Source organism: Monodelphis domestica, chromosome 1, assembly GCF_027887165.1.
Source record: "Monodelphis domestica isolate mMonDom1 chromosome 1, mMonDom1.pri, whole genome shotgun sequence".
NCBI lineage: Eukaryota > Metazoa > Chordata > Mammalia > Didelphimorphia > Didelphidae > Monodelphis > Monodelphis domestica.
In genome coordinates this window covers 138,504,441-138,527,523 of record NC_077227.1, presented here as the reverse complement: position 1 = coordinate 138,527,523, position 23,083 = coordinate 138,504,441, and positions in this window count along the sequence as shown.

Genomic DNA, 23,083 nt, shown 5'->3' with positions numbered 1-23,083 from the left:
GCAAAGTCAGATGAAAAACAAGAATCCAAACATGAAATGGAAGAAAGGAACATTTTTCAAATTTTGCAAAATTCCAGGTAAAAAGGAGAGGGTTTTCTGGACTTTAGATCCTCTCATGTTTTAAATTTTGTCCCAAAACATTGTATTTAACTCTAATTTCTGAAGAAGACGTTGTAGAGAATAAGCTCACCACCAGCAAACTTACCATTTAATAATTATTTGTCTATGATGCCTGATGATATGAAAAATGGTCCAGTATGACCCAAAGCACTGCAAGTTCAGGATCTGCTTCCATAAGAAGAGTGGCAGGAGTGGTTGAAGAGGAAAGCCAAGTGTGGACTGAGAAGTCAGTGCTCTTTGAGCAAGAGACTCTATTACTAGTCTTAAGGAAGACATCAAGAAAAAGAAAGTTTCTATGTAATTCCAAAAATTTACATGAATACATTTTGATATCCAAGAATTGGAAATAAAAAAATGACTAAGTAAATTATGGTCCATGAATTTAATGGATTATTACTCTATTGTAAGAAATGTGTGTGGTGGAGACAGAGAAGCATGGAAAGATCTATATAAACTGATAAAAAGTGAAATAAGCAGAGTCACAAAAATGATATACCCTGTAAGAACAACAATGTAAATGGAAAGAATCATGACATGCCCCCAAATCAAAAGTAAATGTAATAAAATTATAAAGATCAAATAATACTCAAACCTTTGTCATATTACCTGTCATCTTGGGAAAGGAGAAGAAATGAAAAGGAAGAAAACATAGATCAAGAAATGTTAGAAAATGGTTATTAAAGATTGCATCTACGTGTAATCTTTAAGAAGTTATAATTTAGTTTAAAAGTAAAGTATAATAAATAATAAAAACTAGAAAAAATATTCAAGTGAAGAAATTTGAGAAAAACCACTATTACTCTTTCATGGAGGGGAGTAGTCTGCAGGTATTACATACTGCATGTATTTTCAGAATTCTTCAATGTATCAATCAGTTGTGGTGGCTATTTTTCCTTCCCTAAAAATTTTATTATTAATTAAATGGAATGGCTCTCTCTGAAGGGAAGGGGGGAAATATATAACTATTGTAATACAAGAAAGAGAATGATCAATAAAATCTTATTTTTAAAAATGCCAACTGTACTGTCGCACATAAGTTTTTAGATCTAAAAATAAAAATTTAACTCTAATGCTCTGCATGTGGAATCTTTACCTAAGAACTCATCTCTATTTTAAATATTTTTCCAAAGAAAAACTAAAATGAAAACTACCTTTTTCTACAAAGTCTGTTTAACAACTATAAACTGCCATCTTTGAGACTGATTATTTGTAAAAGATCAGAGAGAGTTATTTTTCAACTCACTGTCAAATTGAATATACTAGGATTCATTTGGTTAATGTATTTCTAAATGAAATTAAAATTAGAATTTCAAATAAAAATATAGATCATCCTCTTATTAGCTATTACATAATATATAAAAGGGCATTGACTTCCTTAATGCACTTTCCTATTCTTGAGTCAATTTGAAACATTTTATGTATCATGGAATGACACTATTTCACCTTTTCCATTTAAAAATTTGGAATTTAATTGATCCTTCTCTTATTGAAATTCCTCTCTTCAAGGACTGTAACATTTTAACATATTTGCTATATGACCACCAGTTAGTTTATTGTTCCTAGATCTCATGCTAGGAAGAGACCTCAGAAACCTCCATATCCATCCATCGCATTTTGGAGTTGAAAAACCTGAGGCTCAGAAAGTTTGAGCAATTGGTCTGAGGTATAAGTTGACTCAATTTATGTGCATGAGAAGCAAGACTTGAATACACATCTTCTGACTTAAGAACCCAGTTACTGCTCTTTCTATTTTATTGAGCTTCATTGGTAGTTTCATCATCTATAAAATCATTCACATTTATAAGGAAACAACAATATGTAAGTTAAAGGCTATACAAAAACAAAAATAAAACAAGTCTTGATTTCAAGAATCTTATACTTTCTTTTGAAATAGAAGAGCACCACATTCTTCCATTCTTCTGATATTAAATTCATTAGGATAAAGTTGATATAAAATTATGAGTTTCCCACAACTAAATAATACAAACTAGTAGTAGTAGTTAAGGTTAAAACAGTTCAATAGGAAATACATTTTAAAATAGAATTTTATAGAAAATACACAGAAATCAGAATATCCAGATTTAGATGATACGAGCCACTTTTAAATAGGAATTCCTTAGGAAATAATACCCAAGTTTGTATAAGATGTGTTTTCCACCTTTTCTGACAGCTGTGATGATTGGCTCAAAATGCATTTTATACCAAGAAGTAAAATGTACTCACAAATCCCTCTTTCTGGATTTTTTTCTCCTAAAGATTTTTTTCTAACAATATTTCAGCCAAAAAGAAAAAAAAACCCTTGAACCTTGTCTTTCTCTTCTAGTACAGATAATGAGACAACTACTTAAACTGCATTTAAAAAGTGCTGAGTAGTTGAACTCAATACCTAATGATGTTACTCAGCTTGTCGGAGTCTGATTGACACTAAAAGTAATAAATTAGAACAGAAAATGATTTTACAAGATCCTTGGGTTGACAGGCAGGCTAAGTGTAATATCCTCTATTACAGTTGTCACTGGATTCTATAGAGTTCAGATTTTCAGCACTGTAGCCTGTTAGGTGTTATGGTTCCACCTTCTTTGGCTTAGTTTCTACCAAGCATATAAAATTAATTGGACTATTTACCAATACAAATTCAGATAGGGAAAGTTTCCAATCCTTAGAACAGCAGTGACAATAGTAGGTTTCACTACATGGAGTATATTATCATTATACATTTTTAAGTGAAATAAAACTTTAAAATTCTCATTGTTGATGGTTTATTCCCTCTTATTTATTTACTGTATATATTAATTGTACCTTCAGAATTTACTAAAATGCCTATTTTGATTAATTGCAAACATATCCTATGTGGAAACTTCATACAGAAAAACAAATCAAACTGTGTTCACTTCAATAGTGTGGAAATTTGAAACTAAACTCAGTTGATTCTCCACAGAAAAAAAGTTAGAGGAAATAAAGGCAGCACCAATAATAAAACGAACTCCTTTTATATCACAAGCACTCCTCCCTCCCCCATGACACCCCCACCAAAAAAGATAAGGTTAATATAATCTTTTAGTTTTGACGCTTAAAAGAGATTCAAAGTTTGACTAGATGAAGTTCAGAAATATCCCTTCTCTTTAGTTTTAAGCAATCCCTGGGAATCATCACTGATTATTTTTAATTCTTATTCATTCAGTGAGCTCTGCTAATGCAATGATTTTCTCCATGGAAGTCCTTAACCACAGTGGCCATTTGCAGCTGATGATTTTTTTTTTATAAATAATTTATAAAGCCTCTCTACACTTATACTTTTACACTGAAAGGGAGAGGGAGAACAGAATTGCATCTTAAACTCTATTTACAAATTTACCTTGGCAGGCCCTCTTACTGCCAATAGGAAACGATGTTGCATATTTAATTTGCTCTTTTGTTACAACGGGGCTTAGGTTAGTTAATTTCAATTTTCGATTTCAAAAGCTATCAAATATGGCTCAGATGAGAAATCAATTTTTCTCAGCTGCCTCTGTTTTTGTGATGGGAAGATTTCTTATTGGCTGAAGGTGAGCCATGTGACATGGCAAGAGATTAGTTCACTAGACCCCGTGTTGCTGCCACCTCAATTACTGGCTGCCTCTTGTAATTTAGCCTTATAACACCTAATTTCAAGACAGAACTCATATTTAATTCATGAAAGCTTCCACAAGAGTAATTGTGAAATAAATTGCCATAGAAAATATCCATTTGTGACTCATTTTAATTTTGTGTGCTGGTAGTATGCTATTTGTTCTACTTGTTTAACACTTTAGCAAAAACATTTTTTTTAAATATTGAACTTTATGGACTAATAGGTTAATATTCTTCGCTATTTTGCCCACATTAAATAACCACCCTTACTATGTTTTTCTTTTGCAAAACTCCTATCCAGTAGCATATCAAAAGGTTGCTAAATCAGGAACTTATAATCTCCTAATTATTGAATGTGTTGTTATGATCTGCATATAACTTTAAAAGTAGCATCTAAAATCACAAGTGATAGCTTATAAATGGTAGTTACATGACAAGGATCATTTGAAGGGCCAAGAAATAAATACAGTTTAATTTCTATAATATTTTAAACAAAGCCATTCATTATAGACATTGACATTTCATTACAACATTGGTATATATTTTTAAATTCTTTAACCAAAATATATATTTCCACTGTATACACACCATTTTGTCCTTTTCCTCTCTGTTGCTATGACAACAAGGTGGGTGAGGCCTTCTCAACTGCCAAACTCAGCTGTCATCCCTTCACCCTAAAAGCCTTATAATTGCTTTTATTTGCATACGACAATTAGGCAGGATGGCTCACAGCGAGAAAACCAACCTTTCTCTCCCCAAGTGCACACAACGCCAGCCTGTAATTTATAAAAGATACGCGCCATGTGGTGGAGCACTAAAATAGAGTGATGAGTCCTTTCATCTGATTGTAAGCCATTAACAAAAGAAAACATCCCCTTTCAGGCTGTAAAAAATGCCTATCTGGTGTGAACCTGCAAAATCACCAAGTTCCCCCCCTTTCCATATAGACCCTTCACATTCATTATCACATTGAACTCAAAAAGACTCCCATTGAAAGAGTTACATTTTTGTGTTTTATGAGTAATGGGGTGCAAATAAAATCCACACTAGGGTAAAACTGCATCTTCTAGGGTGGTTGGTGAGATTTTTCCCCTCTTTGCATAATATCACATGTTGAAATGTCAAATTAATATGGTTATTATTACCCTTTCCATTGTAGAACCTATGACAAAATTTGACAATCATCATTCACATCTGTGAATGCTCAAGTCAGGAAAACTGTGAATGATTTAAATCAATCTCTTTCAATTTTCAAAAGGTCTTCAAAAATCAGAATTGAATAAGAGGAGTCAAAAATAGTTTTGTAGTTCATGTTTTCTCACTGAAATAATTGCATACTTTAAAGTTTCAAGAATTGTATAGAATTTTTAAATAATAATCAAATATTCATCTTCAGTAAAGTACTAAACTCTCAATTGTTCTTTTTGTAACTTTGAAATTTCTTTAATTTTTTAAGTTGGTTGGGGAGAGGGCTGGGGAGATGGAGAGAATCATACCATTAACCAGACCTTTGTGTTTTTTTCTACCATAAATTTCAAACTTAAACTTCATTTATGGAAAAAATCTCCAGGAAAAGGACATTAGTTATTGTCACATTTGAAAATCAAATCATACTCTAACTCTAAAATTATAACCTGTTACATTCACCAGGCAACTTAAAAGGGGAAAAGACAACAGGGACAGTTTTAATGAATATTTATTGCCTGGCTGAAAAAAGTTAGATCCTAAAGTTTCATATTTTTTAAAAATATCAGTAAATCAAAATCACAATTCAGATAGTCATGTGACTAGCTTTAAAAAGTGGTAGCCTTGAGAGTAAATTAATTAATGTGATAGTGTTGCATAAAGGTTTTATGAAGTCTAGATTATTTTGAGTTTTCATCTTTATAACTTCAAAAATAAGACTTGTAGGAATCAGAGTAACTTTTACAAGAATGTATGAAAATAAATGGTCTATAAGATGGTATTCATTTCAAAATGAAATAAAAAAGCAGGGTCCTGCATGAGTTTCTTTTAAAGGAAAATATATTGGGTGACCCATTAAAATTACCTTTTGCTTTACATAGTTTTTAAACTGACCTATGAGAAATCTCTTAGTTTTACCGTCATTCATTTTTATCTCCATAAACCATTGTGCTTTTTCTTACTCAGTTGTACTCCACTTTGCACACAGATATTGATATTGATATAGACACAAATGCTCTCAACATTTTAATTCAAATTGAATTGCTTAACTATATTGATGTTCAGATGTCACAATGAACAGAGGCTAATGTGGGGTACTATAATGAACTAAAACATCAAAAATCAAAATTCCATGATAATTAAGTTAATGTTTATGAATAGTGAGGCCCATCTTTAATAAGTGTTTTTTATCTTATGAATGCATTGTGGACAGATTAAAACTACAGGAACTTAAATATACATCTATTCTTTTTTAACTCTGTTCAGTAAATGTATCAGAATCTCTACAATTTTATTAAGCAAAATTATATTGTCCCCACCAACCCCTCACCCAAAGAAAACACCCTCAGATGGCAAAGAATATGCCAAAGGGTAGAGGTCTTCTACATAAGAAATGATAATTTTAAAAAAAATCTGATAATATAGTAACACCCTTTAGTAAGCTGAAGTGGTAAACAATATTCCCATCCTGTACCTGTCCAAATCATGAAATTTTTCCTTTAAAATATCCCATGTAAAAAGAAAAAGACAGTGTATTGATGTGTTTCTTTTCAATTATTGGGGTATTATTTTAATTTTATGGAAAGATTCCTAAACTAAATCCTCTTGATCACTTTATGTAGTTCTGGCCTTGAGGCCTGGCATTTTCTGATCTGTAAATGAAAGATCCAGAGAAGATAATAGCTGCAGGGGTGGGGTGGGAGTGGAGAGTCAGTTTTATTTAAAAATCTGGTTATTTAATAAATTTCAGCTTTATTCATGCTTCAAAACCAAGTGTACATATTTTGAAAACACAAGTTATAAGAATCATATTATATGTTTCTTGAAGATGAAGGTCTAATTTCATTATTCATTTAAAATAAACATAAGTAACACTCAGAACTTCTTTACTTCTCCAAGGAAAGAATGATTTTTTTTTTCTGTGCCCTTAGTTTGGTAGGACAACTAGAAGATGATGAATTGTTATAAGAATGGGGTCAGATGCAAGTTTTTTATTATATCTCTAATGTGTAAAATATACAAATTCATTGGGAAAAACTGCAAATTATAAGCAATTAGGCAAAGGAAAAATTTGTTAGAGGAAGCTTCCTAAGGGCAGCCCTATCTTGCTCTTTGACCACATGCATAGATTTTATGCCATTATGGACCATATTTGTCTATTAAAAAATAAAACTACAGAACTTTGCAGTTTACTTAAGCTATATATGAGAAATAAAAAACAGTAGTATGCTTTTACTAAACAAAGTTGGTAATATAAAAGATTTATTTTATATTTATCTAAGTGAAATGTATTTGCCTGTAATATATGGAAATCACTTTTTTAATCTTAAATTTTATTTCAGAATATATATTGATTAATTTTTTAAACTGTACTGATATGTACTCATATCTTTATTTTCTATGTTAGAAAACTTATATTTTAACAGATTCACACCTCAAGTGAGATGGTATTAATTTTCATCATAAGAGAGAAGAAATATACGGTGCAACAGAATTTTGTTTCTCTTCTAAATTGTCTTTCTCTCATTACTGAATCAGAGTAAGTTAGTAATGGTTTTCTCATGAGGATATCCTCTCCATTAAAATAAACCACCAACACATTTCCTTACTAGTGCTGTCTAAATATAGATGTATCCATATGTACATGGATCTGTGTCCACTACATAGCAATAAGGCCCCTATTTCTCACAAAGAAGTTCAACATTTTCTTTACTATAAGTGCTCAAATCAGATGATATTCCTACAAATTGATTCTCATCCTAGGACAATGTTATGAAAAAATTCTCCATATTGTGTTTTTTTTATTTGTGATATGAAGTATTACCTGCTGGTTCAGTTAGTGAAGAAAATGTCCTACTTTGCTAGCAAGTCTTTTAGAAAGACACTATAGCCTCAGCATTCCACCTTTAAACTATTCTCATTTTCCATTCAGAGAGTCTTTATTTTTTCTTTTCCATTTGTAATAATAAAATAAAAAAGGATGTACCAGGTAAGATCTCAAAGTTTTAAATGGAACTTCTTGTGTGCAAATATTAGAGGGACACTAATAATGAATTTGGAGATAGGCACACATAGGCTGCTTTTCTGACTTGGTTCCGAACCTCAGACACTAGAACTTGAACCGCTCAGTTTGACACTGACACTTTTTAGGGAACAAAGTATCTCCACCACTACCTCTCCACCCTCGATTCAAATCTCATCTGAGAACTACTGAAATGAAGCTGTCACTCAGGACTGTTCAGGGACCTGTCAGCAAAACATTGAGCCTTTTCATTTTGATGGGTCAGCCTGCAATCCCCTTGAAAGAGAAGTCCGTGCCACTGTGGTTTTTCTTTCCACAGGAATTCTGAATTCTAATGAAACTCCAAATCGCTCAATAAAGGCAGGGGCACGGGGAAGTAATCCAACCCAGATCTGAGTGAAATTTGTATTTTATCTTTTTTCCCAGCCCATTATTCTAATAGCTTAGGTGGTTCACAAAGGGTTGGTTTGCAGGGCAGGCGCTAGCGGAATGAGGTGTCCTTTGTCTTGATGCTACACTGAGATTAGGTAGCAGCTCTCTGAAAATGAAAGGGCATGGCTCAAATTTCCTTGGGTAAATATCCATCCACCTATTGTAGTTTGCACCTACAGTGCTACACATACATTTCTAATGTGTGCCTGCACCGATAGACGGAGAAAAATTCACATTAACATTTTTGGTAGAGACAAAACAGCCTTTCAATAACACTGTATAAACGCTTTGCGATCAAATGAAGGAAATGGCGTGGTCACCCAAGATTAGCCACTACTTACTTGGCATCAGAGACTGGTGGTGGAAGGTCGCTATCATTTGTGTAGCATCAAATGATGATTATTTCTGTTAAGATTCTTTCATTAACCCAGCCACTTTCACAATTTTTTGACTGTTAAGAATTCTGACGACCTTTCATGCCTTAGACCACTCTTCTTTATTTTCTAAATGAAGTTAAATGATAAATGTTCTTCAGAGAAATCATTAGTTATTTCCCCTAAACCATACTGATTTCCTGCCATTTATCATAACATTATATGTATATACATATATATGTGCATTTGTGTACAAATACCTTAAAATAAAAAATTATGAAAGTTTTCTTTTTCAGATTGTATCATGCTACCCTTTCTTCTAAAATATATATACATAGAAGTATTACTATATTTCAAGTAGATGACTTTGTAGCTTTGTAGTAACCTAGGCCATAGTTAACCTTTGTTTTCCTATTAACCTTCTGGAATAGCTAATAAGTAATTCTTAAGAATACCACTGTACCCCTCCCACATTATAATCAGGATTATGTTACTAAAATCCTTAGTCAAAGTCCACATTTCCTTCTTCCCACATAGCATAATGCCCCAAATACGTCAGCTTCCTCTACTTTACCTGTCCAAAGAACATCTGCTATAACTCCAGGTGCTTGTGTCCAGACATTCATTATATCTATTTTTTCCAAGTGCTCCACAATGTGAAGTTGAAGAATGAATTTTAAATGATTATACATACAGATGCTAAAAAGTTTGAGAGAAATATTTGAAAGAATCACAACTATAAAAATATCATGATTTCTATAGAGGCATTCATTAAGCCACATTCTCTCCTTGATAACTAGAATTTAAGAAAAGAATTAAATCCTATAGTCTACAAGTTCATAATATGAGGTTCAGGAACTTGAAAAAATGTTTTGATAACTGCATTCTGATATAATTGGTTTCCTTTATAAGTCTATTGATTTTTTTTTGCATTTACAAATTTTTTTCCTTCTAAGAAAGGATCCTTAGACTTCACCTGACAGCCATAGGGGTCTGCCTCTCTTTCTCTCTCTCTCTCTCTCTCTCTCTCTCTCTCACACACACACACACACACAAACACACACACACACACACACACACACACACTATCCTAACTGACTCCTTTAAAATGAAAAAAACATAAATTAAATCTTCTAGTCTTTCTTAAATTATTTTTATACTTCTGTGTTGCCCTACATGTGGTATATCATTATTACTAAACTTAGAAACATTAAGATATGTAGAAAGCAGAATATTGTTTTTTCAGAACAATCTCAATTATAAGCATTTTGCTTAGATTAATTTAAACTATTAATAGGACCTTCGTTCATTTCCTTCTGCCATGTTGTTCCCCCTCTCTGTAAAAACTAAGTGTCACTTCCAGGAATAAAGAAATATTTCTCTCTTTGCCTTGATTCAAGAAGGTGCCTATCCAGTTAAATGTTCATTTATTCATGTTTAACTATACTAATGTGTTTTAAATGAAGAAAACTGAAGTTTTAAAAATAAAAACTACTTCTTACAATTTAATACTTTGAAGCCTTTAATGGTTTTAGAAGCTAAATGGAAGTCATTATATTTTCAAAAGGCAAGTATCACATGGTTTCTTTATTATTATTATTATTTTGTATATGCTAAATATAACATAAAACCATAATAGAAAAACTTTGTTTATACTACATGTTCAATATTAAAAACTGTGTTCCTCAATTTTCTAGATTGCTGAGAAAATTTATTCTCTTTATTTCTTTGTTAGATATTTGTTTTTATAAAAAAATCCTTCAGTCTTGGAAATTTAATGACAGCTGAGGTTTTCTCTTCATATTTAATTCTTTTCTTAGTTTGTTACTCCTCTTTGGATGCTCTTAAAGTGTTCTGAATGTTCCTTTAGTCCTCAGACTCCACAACCAAGTGGAATACATATTGGAAATGATTCTGGGATGTGAACGAACTAAAGAAACAAGCAGTTTGTGTAAGATTCTGGACTTTTTGTTTTTCTATGCCCCTTATATAGTAAGCTTCTCAGAGCTCTTTTGTAGTTTAATACAATCAAGGTCCACCTACTTGGTGAAAAAGTTTCTAAAGTTTTTAAAAGTTTTCATATTGAGAGATATTTGTAGTGAGAGGTAAAAAAAAAACTTTAGGATAATACACAACTACACATGCATTCTTTAAATGTACAAAATTAGGTCCATTTGTGTATTTAATTTGAGTAATTTGTCAAGTCAACAATTGGACTATTGCTTAATATATGCAAATAAACACTATTCTGCAAATAGGCTTATTTGAAATGAGAATGTTTACATTCTTGTGAATACCTATATTCCTTGATTCCCAAATTTGGCCAAAAGCTTTTAAATATCTATCCTTCCTAAGCTTATCATTTCTTTCTTCTTTCTTTGGCTAGTTTTGAAACCAGTAATGCTTACTTGACTAATTATATAGGACCATTTTCAGTCCATTTTTTTAGACCAGTGAAATTTGGGTCCATGTGGCTAATGTGTTTCTTAAGATTATTCATACATGCTACATATGTTATTCCACAGGAGTAAGATATGCAATCTTGGAAATACCTCTCAGCCATTAGCACATTATAGCAGTCATTTACTTAATGTAGTCTAGTTGTCTCAAAGAGCTAATGTTACTTGTAAAAGTGCTTAACATTGTCAGGGAGTACTTTACACTCTGAGAAAGTATTTCTGATTCAATGTTTAGCCAAATAAAAATGACTGAAAATGTTTTCATTATATCTCTCCAAGGGATGAACTCCTTTAGCTAGATTATTTTGTGAATCAGTCAAAAACTCTGAAAATTTTGAATAAACCCAATTTTTCAATCTACCAATTTAAAGACATAATGATAGAAATCTAGTTTACTAAGGTCTTCACTGATTTATACAGGAATGGAATCTTCCCCTTGACAAGAAAGTGAACCATTTTCTAATCTCTATGGCTCTGGAGTGTACATAGGTACATACTGAAGAACAAGGACAGGAGAAGCAGACTTATATCTCAATGCCTCAATTTCTCTTTCTGTAAAATGAAATGAAGACATTTGTCACCTAGCCATTTTCAGACCCTGTGAGAAAAAATGAGAAAATATTGGGAAAGTAATTTTAAAACAGAGGCAGAGGATGCCATGGGAATAAACAGCAATTTTATTAATTGCCTTGAAATAGAAAATGTTGAGTTTAACTCAACACTAGTTTCTTTGGAGTAAACACTAAATATAACATCCAGAGTGATATGGTTAAAATTAACTTGCAGTTGCTTTTCAAGCTGGTGAGATACAATTAAAAATGGGTGATATTGCCAAAAATCTCATTTGCTGCTTTCTGCCTCATGAATAATATCTGTACATTCAGGTTTTCATTATATTTCTCAATGGCTTTGGAATTCCATTGCATCTGTTTATTCTTGATTTTTGTCAATGGAAAAATCATTAATGTTCTATGCCACATTAGGCATCACAAAAATACTCACTAGACTCACCACCTCTACCAAGAATCTCTCACTATCTGTCTGTCTTGCCGCCCCCTCTCTCTTTCTCTCCCATTCCACTTCTCTCCCTCCTTCCTTCTCTCCCTTTCTTTGACATTACAATGTACAATATAAGGCACAAATGCATACTGCTTCCTCTCCTGCCTGCTCACAGTATGCCAAACAGTACTGAAAGGGTTAATTGGCATTTAAAAAAGGTAATTGTAAAGTGTAACTGTCAGGGTTATCCTCAGAATTGGGAGGTGGGATGTAGGTCTCCCACCCACTGGAGACTCTTACATCTTGAAGAGCAGGCTGAAGACAAAAGCAGTGCGACTGCTGTTTCTTGATTTTCCCTTTCAGCTGCAACAGCTAACCCCCAACGTGCTCTTTTGAGTTTACTGTATCAAGCCAGTAGTTACTGCAGAGTGGTATGTACTGTGCCCTGACTATAAAATTACATTGGGATTTGATTGTAGCCTAAATATGCAGTAAATCATTATATGTTTTGAAAATCATGCATAACATACACAGAATTTGTTTGATAAAAGAACCACAAATTGACTACAGTGTAAAATAAACCAATATTTTTAAGACATTTCTATGACTTTAGCCTGAAGTTTAAAATAAAAAAGTACATTTGTAAACAGGTAATTGTAAAGTAAGAGTAAATGGCTGTTATATTCTGTGCAGAAAACTACAAATAGGAAAGGAAACCCTGGGTTAGTTTCAACAGCATGGCTCACAACATCATAATCTCAGTTTAATTAGAGAAGGGAAGCATTTCATTTGGTTCCTGTGTTTACTACAATGAGTAAAGGGAGCTGATAAAGCAGAAAGGAAGGTTTAGATATAACTGGTATTTCCTCCTACCATAAGCTTAGAAGGATAGCAACACCTTCAGGTGTCACAGGGTGACATGGAAACTGAGAATCATGTGAAGTTGGACCATATTGTGTATTGGGAGACCTAAGTCAAAAGAATGCTTAGAATTAGTATGGGGCTTGAACAATTACAAAATGCTATATATATTGTATCCTCACAGTGAAGTATAAGGTAAATCTTAAGGGTATATAGTATACCCATTTTACAAATGGGGAAAGTTAGAGTCAAAGAGGGGACATAACATCAATAGTAAGTATTAGAAATTGGATGCTATTTCATTCTACCACTATTTTCATTATATAATGCTTAAGTGGTAAATTTTCAAGTTCTTGGATTAAAATGACATTTTTACAGAAAAAAATAAATCTTAAGATAACACAATAAGCCAATTTCATTTTTATTGATGAATATTACATTGCATGAAGAATATATGTATATTCTCCTCTATGGGTAGGAGTAAAAGGTTATTGTAAAGCTCTCTTCAAATATGCAGCGTTTTAATTAGGCAAGAGTATGGGATGCATTCTCTCTGCCATTACTCTTGCCTGACCTACTCTAGCCAGTTATCCTTTCCAACCAACCTGTTTAAGAAAAAAAAAAAGCACATCAGTTTTTGCATTGCCAGGCCATGTGGTGGGGCCGGAGACTCACCACAGCACAGTAGAGACAATGCTATCATTCAGCACCTCCAATGCTGGGCAGCTCCACCAAGGAGGTGGGGGGGGGGTGCAACTGCTTCAGCTTTCCCTAATATCACATCTGCCAAGGCAGAGCCTTTCTGCTACTGCTCAACTATCCCCCACCCCCACCCCCACCTCCAATCAGACCTAAGGAATTGGGAAAACATAGTGAGCAATTTAAAAGGATGACTATGTCTTCTGTATACCCAGAATGGTATAGACATGCATATTCAGAATGGTATATGCAGAAAAGTGAATTGAGCCGAATTAATTTTGAACTATGAAAATTGTTCTTTGGCATTCATAAGAAAATGTCGATTAGTATTAATTAGAATCAATTCACTGTAACTTTAATGAATTGGTATAATTCCGTTTAATCTTTTTCACACCCTTAGCCAATATTACAATAATAAACAGTTGTACTTTTGGTACTGAAAAGTGTTATTCATATCTTTTCCTCAATGTTAATTCATTTAAGGGGTCTGTATTGTATCCCTTTAACAGGTATTCATTCAAATGATTTCCAGTGAAATTCTTCTGTCAGTCTTCAAGCTCACATCTACTGAATGTTTTCCCCTTTGCCTTCTGCATCTTTACTTACTTTTGTAGAAGCCTAATGCAGTATAATTGAAACAATTTTATTGTCTGAAGCTATTCATTCTAATGTTTCAATGACAGAAAATACTGGTCAATTTGACAAGTTAATATGACTTCAGTGGTCATTTGAACTCCTTTAAGCCATTGGGTGCTAAAATTGCTTGTCACCTCCCTTCACCTGCAGACTGAATACAACTAGTCCATGTGGGGGGAAAAAACTTTTTCCCTGGAAAGATGCTCTGTCAGGAGTAATTGCAAGTTTTGATAATTGATAGAACATTGCCCCTTTATATATAACTCTCAAAAGCAACACTTAACCTCTCCTATTGGCCACCTTTATTAAAACACTAAAAGTTTATGTTTAATTTTCATTGCTGAGAGCTTGATCAGTCTTATCTTTATCTTTAATATATTAAAGTGTCCTTTAAAATAATAACTATAGAGCAAATGATAAGCTAGACCATTATTCAGAAAATAGGTTTAAGGTTTCCTGATAAAAGTTAAATGGTAGAAGGGCTCTCTAGTTTTTGTGACATATAATGGCAAATGGCAATTGACAGTGCCAGTGGAGCTGGAAGACTTCATAACAAGGACCTAGTCTACTCCTCTCATCTTACAGATAAGGAAACTAACATGACTCACTTGCTCTTGGTTACCCAATTATTTAGTGGCAGAAGTGGCACAAGAATTCATGCCCCCCCACCACTCTCACTAATACACTGCCTGGACTCTCTATATTGTGTTGAACACCATTTTTTTAAAAATTCATCCTTTATTTCAACAATAATTTTCAATTATATAGAGACAGAGAGACAGAGACAAAGAAAGAGAGTCAGAGAGAAAGAGAGAGGAGGAGTTCTTTGGGATTATTATATTACTTATTTATATGGAGTAATCAATACAATTAAACAAATAATTATTAATTGTCTACTGTGTGCAGAGCACCATGCTATGTTGGGTACTGAAGGTGATACAAAATTTGTTTTCTCCTTTAAAGAAATGGATTACATTTAAATTATGGATTTGAGATAAAACTTGAATCTTATTTTAAAAATGAAAAAAATTTTCATTTTATTTTCTTAAACAGGATCATTTCTCTATATCTTTAGAAATAGAATCAGTTTCCACTGGAATTTATTCTATAGTTTAGCAAGAGAACACTTTGCTTTTTTTATTATTATATCATTTTAGCTTCATAAATATATTTGTCCTCTTAACTAAGGGCAAAAACTATCTGCAAAAATTTTATTATAATTTTTATGGAAAAAAACATCCTAAGGAATATGGCCCAAAAGCAATTGGTTTCTATAACCAATTTCTCCCAAAGGGTAGGTAGTTGGGACCTATATCTTTAGCATATTGAAAGATAGTCCTCTAACTGCATTACTTTTCTTGGCCTTTTGCAATAAAGTTAATATATTTATTAGCATTAAAAATCTGTTTAAGTTGAATATTTTTAATATAAGAGTGTTGATCAATGATAGCAGGCCTTGTGCTTAGTTCCCAATCATACTACTTTAATTATTTTTAAGGAATTCATACCCTACAGCTCTGAAATATAGCTTTCTAACAATTAACACATAGATGTTTACTCTGTATGTCAATATCTAGCCATTTAAAATAAGTAATAATATTGTATCCCAGCTAGATAAGGGTTATCTTAAAGCTCAGTTTAAAAAAAATGGATTCTTCTTATGTCTTATCCATACTTCTCATATTTTTGAAAATAAAATAACTTAAATTTATTAATAGGAATATATGGGATGTATTTATAAAATGCTGTGTTTTCTACCCTCCCCCCCCCATAGAAGCACTTCAGTCTATATAATGTCTTAAAAGGTAATTTTGAAGATTCTGCATCAATTTCTGTATGACATTTAACATTCTCCATATTTTATTATTTTGTTCTGGATGGGGTTTGATGTTTCTTTTTTATCTGATATCTTTGCTTTTCTTAGGCATTCCTAAAAATTATTTGGATCCTCACCATAGAGGTATATATGCCCCCCCAATATAATTTTCTAGAACAGAAGGTAAGCTAATTATTTAAAAGAATGGCCTTCATGACTGTAATGATCTGTCTGTTTGTGGATAAAGTCCTACAACTGTGAAGGGCCTCACACATTAGAAAAAGGGAAAGGGAAAAAAATAGAAAATCAAAGTACTCAGTGGAGATACATCAGAGAGACTACACAAGAAGGGTATCATAGTTTTAGAGCCCCCAGAAATCCTAACCAAAGAAGTAGTTAGTCCCAGGTCTACATCAAAAGAAAACAACATTCTGTGTCATTGCTAGCCTTTGCTGTGATGTTTTGCCCTCAGTCTAGTAATAATCAAAAGTCATGGTTTAAGAAAAAAAAAAAAAGCTAGACTGTCCCTTTAAAATTAGATCATCCCTTTTATTAATATGCAGAATGAGTTGTCAATTGACCAAGCAACAAATGTACGTCCTCATATCCTCGTTTTCACTTCTATCTATGAATATTTTAAAACCCTAATGTGCGCTTGGCCATTTGGGTTTTAAGCAAAGACTTATCACAGTGTAAAACCCCTCATTTTTATCCCTTAGCTGAGGGCTTCTTTTTCCCTTTTCCAGGGTGTCATTAAAAATCTGATGCCAAGAGCTGGGACTTGGCAGGGTTTGCGATATAATTTGCAATCTGCAGTGTTTGCTGGCTAGCCCCCACCTGCCCCCCTCTCCCTCTCTCTCTCTCTTTTTTTACCAGCCTGCCTGCTAGAGTCAATAGGGGGCATCCCTCATCTGTCTAAAAGAAAAATAGCAGCATACTAATTAGAATTCTATTTGCCAGAAGCCTCAGAGTTGCTGTGCTTATAGATTTCAAGCTTCTTTTGTTTGAATTAAATTGCCAACTTTTTTTTCTTCCTTCTTTGCACTAGCATGAGAGAGCGGGTGCCTTATTTGATTGAAGGGGGGGGAGGCCTCATCTATGGAAATGCTGAGGAAATGTCAGGGTTGTGTTTAAAAATGCCTGGTATGCTTTTCAGTGGCTGACTCCTGTCTTTAGCAGAGTTGTTTTGGGGAGCTGGTGGGAAGGGGGAGAAGTTCGAAAAGGGGAGGGAGGGGTGGAAACTTGCATTAAGCAATGGCACTCCGATCCCCTTTCCTGACACTGAAATTCTGGGGTATAACTGACATGCTTTTACCCAGAGCAAAGCCAGATGGTTCATGCTTGGATTAAAAAAAAACCTCAGGATGAGATCACAAAGCTTGTTCATAACAAAATACACAACATCTCCGTTCCTTTGCTAAACCATCTTCTTGCTGGGAAGAGTAAAGATGAAGAAACATGTCATACATTCAAATAAAATGTCATATGTAACATGATTACCAAGCCTATAAAAGAATTCAAATAGTCCTTTAGCAAAATTTCAAAACTATACATGTAAAAATATTCACAATAACAATCATGTAGGGTTCAGGACTGAGTTTTCCATGGAAGCAGAAACTTTGGGGTCCCAGAAAGTATAAAAATAAGTCAGCACAACCCAAGACATTTTCAGAATTGCTTGCCCCTACCAAGAAAGTACATTCCTACAATCTTTTAAAAAGCATAACAAACCAAACTGCAAAGTAAGCTTATGAATTCAATCACAAAATTCTACTATGTTTGTTTCTGCACCAGGAAAATGTAAAGATTTTAAATTATATATTACTGAGCCATATTCTTTGCAGCTCAAGGAGCAGCCAAATACATATCTCACTGAGCACATAAGAATCTGCCGGTGGATTTTACAGGCCTAATTATCTATGTCATACATGTGTATTATGAGAAGAACATATAAAACCAAAAATATATGAAATATGACAAGCCAGCATTGACCACCTCAACGTAGACTCTTGGTCTCTGGTTTTTACCCCCCCCAAAAAAAAAATTACCAGTAATCAAATAAATATCTCAGGAAAGGTAAAATAATTTAATTTCTTTAGATGAATGCACTCCTGGAAGTAGATCATTAAACTGCTTTATTTTTCTCCACAATAATTTATTTGCCTGCTTCTTCATAGAATCTAATATCACTGTAGCAATGCTAAAACATAGAGGGATCACCACGTTTTGGGAATGAATACTAACCTTTTTTGTTAATGTTATCATCTTGCTATCTAGTATATTTTCCCTTGAATAATTAGGGAGTCCTAGTAGGAGTGTAAGGATGAGATCTCATTTGAGTAGCTTTTTGTTTTATATATGCATAGAGCCAAGATTAACATCTTAAAGAGATATTCTGAATAGGCTACTCTGTGGTTGACCAAATATGCTTTGAGATGATAGTAATGTATTCCTGAGTGGTGGTGTTTTTTAATTGATGACAGTTATGGTCCTGGGCCTTGTCTGAGTAAGGATACCATTTATGTATATTACTAGAAAATAGAGGAACTTTCTTAATACCTAAATAGAAGATATTTAAGGATGAATGCAGTCTTGGTACCTTTCCTTGTACCTTTAATTTTCTAAGAAGCTAATACTGACAAGCAAAGTATTGATGTTTACAGTATCATGTAAACCCTGGAGCCAACTATGCTCACATCTCTTTGAATTACTTTTCCAGTTCTAAGCCTCTAAGAATCCAGTCCTCCTTTATCTGTTCTTGTTATAAAAAGTGGCAGGAGGCAGAGCTGCAGAATGACCCACAAGATGGCACCTGTCACCAGTGGGATTTCTCCTGCATTCTGCAGGCCAAATTTTGTTTGAACTTAGTGTGGCCTCTGTCACATCCTCAATTTCCCTTCCACTCTTGGCTCTCCTTCCTAATCCCTTTCGTGCAGGCTGAGGCTATGTTTACCCAGCTTCTGAAACCTTTTTTCTGTGAGAAGCCAAAGTAAAACTTTAATTTGAAATCTGGGTTCAGAATTAAGCAGAAGGACAGAGTGTATTGGAAGGGGTTAGCTGCAACAGCTGCATCCTCTGCCCGAGACACTGTTAAGGAAACTTGTGTTTTATTTTTTTTTCTCAATTATAACTGCTACCAGCTCTTCCCTATAGATAATGTATTTGAAATATAAGATTACTTTAGGTCTCAAAGGTGAAGCCGTTCATTAGCACTCTAATGAAGCCTTTTGTTATTACTTAGAGGCAAGGTACATCCCAAATAAATGAAATGTAAGTGTCCTTATACTGGACTGCTGTATTTTAACCCTGACCTGGGAAGATCACCTTTTCAGGGAGGTAAACACATTTCTATGCATATTAAATCCAGCTTTTCCCTTTTGCAAAGGAATAAAAGAATCTGATAAAGATGGGGAGCTCAATGTCATTGAAGTTTCTAGGAAGGTAAAGGATTGCTTGCCTGGGTCCAAATTCTGAAATCACTTGATAGTTTTTCATGTTGTGGTGAAAAAAATGCCCCTCCTTTTACTCATTGTTGACCAGTTTTGTTGGGGGCTTTGAGGAAGGGAGGGAGAGCTAAAGTGACTTGGAGATAATTAGAATATATGTGAATTATTTGGAAAAATGTTGAAACCTCAGCACGTGATTCTTTCTGTCAAGACTCACAAAAAAGACTCCTCTGTGCTAAGTTGACAAAGTTTATTTAGTTGCATTAGCTCTATTGTTGGAATCATAAAAAACTTTAAATGGTTAGATCATTAAGTTAATTCTTATTCATAATAATTTACAATGTGGTCTGAAATGAACTCAATTCAAGTAAAAGAAGGTTTTTTGTAACTTAATTAATTATTATTGTTCATAGTAATTAAAAACCAGGTTAGAGGGAAAGGGTAGGGCAGACCCAGAGAACATGTTGCCTGAAAGAAGTCACAAGAAGATTTACACTCCCCACAACTGAATTTATTTTGCCATTCTGGTATTTGTGAACACTGAAAACTTCTGAAATCTTAATAGTTATCATAGCACCATATCCACTTTGCTTAGATATGGTACTAAGTGCCTGTTTTGGCTCAGACGATACCCTTTTGTCCTATGCATCTCCACTATTTCCCACCTTCTCACACCCTAAAATATGTCAGGCACAAGAGAGTTCCCCATTGTGTAATCATCAGAAAAAACATGCTCTACCACTATTTCCCTTCTGCGCCACAGGAGGCAGATCAGCAAAAGGCCTATCAATAGTGTGTTCAACTCTGAGTTCCCTAAACAGTTCAGAAATGACTCCAAAGATGGTTTTGAAGCATTATAATTAAACTCATCTACAGCTTGTATAATGAAACAAATAAGAAAAATTCATTGTCTATCAAGGACAGCTATCATTTGTGACTTTTTTTTATCATTGTTGTTTCACCAGGTTTCCTATGTGAGCTCCATTACTTCTGTTTCTTTTAACTACCATCCTACTCACTTGGGAGTCATTTTTAAGGTCAGCCAGTATACATTAATCCTGCCTGGAGTAAAAATTTACTCCTCACGATGGAAATGACAGGCCTGTACAACACATGAAAAAAGTCATTCATTATTTATAAAAAAGCAAAAATAATGGGCTGTCTTTTCTTACATTACACAAGTACTATACAAAACTCTAAACTACATATTATTATGAATGCCTTTCTGCCTATAACATTGCCTTGATTTTGTAATTATTTTAGGCTTTCCATGCAGGAACAATAAAAAGATCTTATTTTTCACAACACTCAGATGAAATAACTTTGAAATTATGCCTTCTGATTTGCTTTCTTTGATACAGCTTATCAGTGAGACAGAGGAAGAGAGAGAGAGAGAGAGAGAGAGAGAGAGAGAGAGAGAGAGAGAGAGAGAGAGAGAGAGAGAGATAGTCTCCTTTATTTAGAGATTGAAACAAATAGATATGGAATAGGTGGAAAGAGATCTTAATTTATATAAATCTATATGTTTCTCAATTTTGTTTGAAAATAAGATAGCTGAGATGCTTTTCTTCCAAACTGGGCTCAAAAAAAGATCAAGGAACCAACACCACAAGGCAAGAGCTTGCCCCCCCAAACCCCCCCCCACTAACAAATCTATCAGGAGTTTTTGGTGGGCTTACTAAACTGTCATGGAGGGACAAGGTAGAGATCAAATATACTGTTGAGTGAGGAAACAGAGCACAAACTTTGTCCAGAGCTTGGGGACAATGATGCTCAAAGATTAACCCACCCTCTCAATTAACACCTCACATGAAAATCCCAGCAAGGTCATGGGATCTGTGCCTCAGTGCGGTCAATCAGCATCGCCTGCCTCCATACAAACCAAGATCGAATGCAGAATTAACACCGGTCCCCAAGCCCTCGCTCACAGACTCACGTCAGATTAAGCCCTTGCATGGAGGAGATATGAAAAGCATTTCTAATTAGGGTCTGAGGTTACTGGTTAAAATGCAGTCGAGCAGTCTACCAACCATTCTTTTCCTTTTTTATAATTTTAATTAAACTCAGATACTATTTAATTCCTACCTGCATATATTTAGTACTACTTGAATGCAAACCTGATAAAGAATACTCCTGATCCCCACTTAACTGCCACAAGGACTTATTAAAGAGAGGGTGACTGTCTCCAAGATCTTCCATGGGTCCCTTTGCAATAATTACTTTTCTATCAAATGAAAAGCATAATATTTTTCTGTAAATAGATTTTTTCCCTGCGAAACTTTGACTCCCCTACTCTCATGACAAAATTGCAATTATAACTTCACTGTAGGGGTTACTTATTATCAGACTAGCCATTAAAAAGCTTCTTTTGCATAGCCAGTCTCTGTTTTCTCATGGCTTACAGAAACTTGAGATGTACACTGGAGAATTTTTCCTACAAATACATAGCTAATTAGGTATGGATGTGTTGCTTCTGTATTTAAAAATCCTGTTTACTGGATCCTATTTGAATTATTAGAAACTCCACTGTGCAGCTGAGTACTTCTGCCATTGTGTGATTAGTAGTCTAGATCCTTAGTACCCATTTTTAATATCTGCAATGACCCTAGAAGCCTTAAGACAACATCTTCAGCATACTAAAATCTTGTTATTCCAAATTACAGTTCTGAATAATTCAGGAATTGTGATGCCATTATAAAGCATTTGGAAAACTTTGGGATTCTAGCATCTTTAGGGACTTTTTTCATTATCATTATTATCATGGTAATGACTTGAAATAAGTATTACCATCAAAAATACTTTGTAGGGACATTTTTATGAGAAATAAACCATTAAATAAGCCAATTAAATTTCAATGTTAAGCAGTCAGATCTAAACCTAAAATACTTAGAAAGCAGACAAAATTATGCATTTGAATTAAGGATCCAAGTTAACTCTGCTTGATTATTTCACTCTTTAAAATCCAACCTGTATGTAGCAGTACAGAATGTAGCAAAGAAAACAATTAATTATTATCATCTGGTAACTCATCCTGAAGTTGAAAGGAAATTGATTTGGGGAAGATGCTTTACACTTCTAACATTTAATTATTAACCTAAAAGTTGAGAAATTTAGAGAGTTAGAATCCAAGAATCACAGGGCAAGAAGGGATGTCTAAAGTAATCTAGAGCAACTCCTTACAAAGATAAAGTGACTTAGCCAAGAGCACACAATTACTAAATGATGGTACTTGATCTTTCTACTACCCATGAAAAGCCAAGATATATGCATATTCAAACTCAAAGATAAAGTTAGTTAGAAGTGTTTAAAAATAGGAAGAATATTTCCTTTATCTTAAATGTAAAATGAAATTCTCCATGTTTATAAAAATGTTATTTTAAATAATATTATCATCAGTTATATGTAGCTACCAAAATTTCATATAA